Source organism: Chiloscyllium punctatum, chromosome 36 (assembly GCF_047496795.1).
Source record: "Chiloscyllium punctatum isolate Juve2018m chromosome 36, sChiPun1.3, whole genome shotgun sequence".
NCBI lineage: Eukaryota > Metazoa > Chordata > Chondrichthyes > Orectolobiformes > Hemiscylliidae > Chiloscyllium > Chiloscyllium punctatum.
Window position 1 is genome coordinate 26,752,958 of NC_092774.1, and position 4,161 is coordinate 26,757,118.

General features: G+C 46.9%; 1 non-coding gene across 1 annotated transcript; it reads left to right on the forward strand.

Annotated features, from left to right (window-relative positions):
- The first annotated feature begins 329 nt into the window (after positions 1-329).
- On the forward strand, positions 330-401 carry trnae-uuc (transfer RNA glutamic acid (anticodon UUC)). The gene has a single exon. It is a non-coding gene; the product is annotated as a tRNA-Glu (tRNA).
- The last annotated feature ends 3,760 nt before the right edge of the window (positions 402-4,161 follow it).

Consider the following 4,161-nt stretch of genomic DNA (forward strand, 5'->3'; position numbering starts at 1 on the left):
AAGTAATGTGCTAGGGTTTCTGCAGACGTTGTGTCTGCTTGTGTCAGTTTGTTGATGTGCAGAGTTGGAGGGGGGGCTGATATTTTGGGCCATAGGGCGATGGGGTTGATTGATGCGGGTGTCCTGGAGATGTTCCCTCAAGCGCTGTGACTTGACTCTGCGAGGAGTCTCCAGTGTCCCCAATGGAGAGGAGACCGCATCGGGAGCAATGGATACAAGAAATGACAATGTTGGATGCACAGGTGAAAGCCTGCGAACTACCGCGGCCCAGGTTCGATTTCCGGCCAGCAACGTAATTTTCAGTAGAGCTGAGAGGTTTTGCCCGTGTCTCCCTGGTGGTCTAGTGGTTAGGATTCGGCGTTTTCACCGCCGCGGCCCGGGTTCGATTCCCGGTCAGGGGAGCCATTTTCTCGGAGTTTATAGGCTACCCGTACTTCTTAAATATGCTGTTCAGTTTTTTTATTTATCTTCGTCGTTCCTGGGTGCTGCAGTGTGTAGTGGCTCGTTGAAATAGTGTCCTGATTCAGATTTGTTTGTATGTGTAGGGATGATTGCTTCTGCAGTTCTTGCATTGCGTGCATTGTTTTCCTGTAGACGCTGTTTTGAATTCCCCATTGACTGTTCGCTCTCCTGTGACATCTCGAAATGGCACTTTGTTGTTGTTCTCCTCTTTTGTGAATTTTATGCCAGTAAGGATATTGTTGATGGTGTTGTCGGTGTCTTCAAATTTGTTTCATTTTTTGATGACAAAAGTGTCATCGCTCCAGCGGACCCAAAGTTTGGGTTGGATCGTTGGAAGGGCTGTTTGTTCGAGTCTCTGCATTATTGCTTCTGCTAGGAATCCTGATACTGGTGGTTTCATGGGTGTTCCTATGATTTGTTTGTAGGGCTTGTTACTGAATATGAAGTGGGTGGTAAGGCACAGTTCCACGAGGTTGACAGTGTTATCTTTGCTGATGAAGTTGATGCTGTGTTTGTGTCTTTGGTTGTTCGAGTAGTGTCTTCAGTTTTCTTTGGCCACGTTGATGTTAATGGATGTGAACAGGGCTGTTATGTCAAAGGACATCATTATTCCATCCTCTTCTATCTTAGTGTCTTTGATGTTCAGGAATTCTTGGATGGAGTAAATGGAGTGGCGTGAATCTTCGACTTGGTGTTTTAGTCTTCAGTGGAGGCCTTTGACTAGTCTGCATATTGGTGTTCCAAGTAGTGAGACTATGGCCTGAGGGGGTGCTCCTGGTTTGAAGAGGAGGAGAACGACAAAAAAGTGCCATTCCTAGATGTCACAGTAGAGCGAACAGTCAATGGGGAATTTCAAACGAGCGTCGACAGAAAAACAACACACACAAACCAAGTACTGAATTACAGAAGCAATCATCCCAACACCCACAACGAAGCTGCATCAGGACATTATTTCAAAGAGCCACTACACACTGCAGCACAGAGAAACTACGAAGAGCAGAAGAGAAATACGTATATAGTGTTTTTAATGAGAATGGGTACCCAATAAACCCAGTTTGCTGATTTCTCATTGATGCTTCCAAGCTGACTCTCAAAAATTCGGTTTATCCCTCCATTCTTTCCTGTTTGTTTTTTGTAGGTTTTGAAAGCTTTCCCAATCCTCTGACTGAGTATTAGAGTTGGGAAGTTATGTTGTGGCTGGACAGGACATTGGTAAGACCACTTTTGGAATATTGTGTGCAATTCTGGTCTCCATCCTATCAGAAGGATGTTGTGGAATTTAAAAGGGTTCTGAAGCACCAATGGGTCCACAGAGGGGAAGAGGCCCTTCTGCTGTCCTGAGTGCAGCAAGGGCTTTGCTCTTTCCTCCGACCTGCTGGTCCATTGGTGTGTCCACATGGGGGAGAGGTCGTTCAGTTGCCCTAAGTGTAGGAAGGACTTCAGCAGTTACTCAGCCCTGCTGAGGCACGAGTCCATTCACACCAGGGAGAAGCCGTTCTCCTGCCACGAGTGCGGGAAGGCCTTCAGCAATTCCTCCGCCCTGCTGAGGTAACAGTGTGTCCACACTGAGGAGAGGCCCTTCAGCTGGCCCGAGTGTGGGAAGAGGTTCATGTTTTCTTGCAACTTGCGGAAGCACTAGCGCAGGCACTGCTACTCATTCAGCCAGGGACTGCACATTGCCAATTAAGTTATCCAAAAATACCTAAGCCCGCAAGACCATCGGAGCAGAAGTTAGGCCATTCGGCCCGTCCAGTCTACTCTGCCATTCGTTAGTGACAAAAGTAGTGCAGATGAGATTAGCTACAGTGTGAAAACAGGCCATTTGTCCGAACAAGTCCACACCAACCCTCCGAAGAGTAACCTACCCAGTCCCATTTCCCTCTGACTAATGTACCTAACTCTATGGGCAGTTAAGCATGGCCAATCCACAAGGCCTGCACATATTTGGTTTATGGCAGAAAACAAGATCACCCAGAGAATACCCACGCAGACACTGGGAGAATGTGCAAACTCCTCACAGACATCCACCCAAGGCTGGAATCAAACCTGGGTCCCTGGCGCTGTGAGGCTGCAGTGGTAGCCACTGAGCCACGACATATTGCAACCCGAAGCTGCAAGCAGGAGGTTGGGAGAATACAGCAAGCCAGGCAGCACCAGGATGTGGAGTAGTCAGCGGTTTGGGTATTAACCCTTCTTCAGGACTGAAACGTTGACTTCTCTGTGAGAAACGATTTATGGGAATTTTGCTGGGGGTTAGAGGGCTTGAGCTCCAGGGAGAGGCTGAATAGGCTGGAGCTGTTTTCACTGGAGCATCGGAGGCAGAGGAGTGACCTAATAGAGGTTACAATATCATGAGGGGCATGGAAAGGGTAATAGACAAGGTATTTTCCCTGGGCTGGGGGAGTCCAGAACTTGAGGGCAGAGGTTTAGGGTGAGAGGCGAAATATATTAAAAGGACAACTTCTTCATGCAGAGGGTGGTACATATATGAAATGAGCTGCCAGAGTATATGGGCCAGGTGTTGTCAAATGGGAGTAATTAATTTAGGATATCAGGTCAGCATAGACAAGTTGGACCGAAGGGTCTGTTTCCATGCTGTACGTGTCTCTGACGACTGGTCCTGATGTAATTTTGAAATAGAGTCCAAGTAACTTTGAATACTTCAAACTTGTGGCGCTCATCTCCTGAAAAGTTTCAGATGAATCCCTCTGAGAGATACTGTTTAAACATGCTGAGTTGGACAAAGTATCCCATCAAGTTCAACACAAAACCAGAGTTGAAAAAGTCTGAAGTCAGAGCACCACGTGGACCAAAACTGATCACAATATTCCAGGTGCAACCTCATCAACGTCCTGCATAACTACAACATAACTTGCCAACATCTATACTCAATTCCCTAATTGGTGAAGGCCTGAGTGCTGAAACCTTGCTTCACTGCCTTGTGTACCGATGTTGTCAGAGATATAAGACCTACTTTAAACTAATCCACAATCCAGCTGCTGGGAGCCCAAAAGCAGAGTAGTGCTGCCTGAGTGTGCTGAGTAGATAACCCAGAGGTCGATGGGTCAAAACTATGTGATGCTATTGCTCAATGTCTCCTCATTTCCTCTCCCCCACCTTGTCCCAGACCCAACCTTCCAATTCGACACCAACCTCGTCACCTGTAATACCTGTCCACCTTGCTTCTCACCTATTTGCTCCACCCTCATCTCTGACCTATCACCATCAATCCCTACCTCCATCTACCTATTGCACTCCCAGCTGCCTTCCCTCCAGCCCCACTTCCTTCCCATTTATCTCTCAGCCCCCTTGGGCCACCCTTTATTCCTGATAAAGACCTTAAGCTCTAAACCCAGACTGTGATGAAGCAACATCCTCAACAAATAGGAAATAGCTCCCAAGTCAGATTTCATCCCCACTTCTGTTTCCCAGTTCCTTCAGAAATAAGAATTGTCTTTTTCTTCCACTAGAAAGTGGTCTTCCACTTTGCTCTGTCTGAAGTGTTATGCCACACCACTACTTCAGCCAACTTTTAAGAATTCTTTCAACCTGTTTTTCTAACAATTCTGGAGGTGACCAAAAGCAAACATTTCACTCCTCCTCAATGCCCCATTTCTCCTCCTATGAGCCATTTTGTCATGTTGTCAATGTTACAAGCAGCCGAGTGCACTTGGTTTCTCAATTGAAATTTGGCCATTG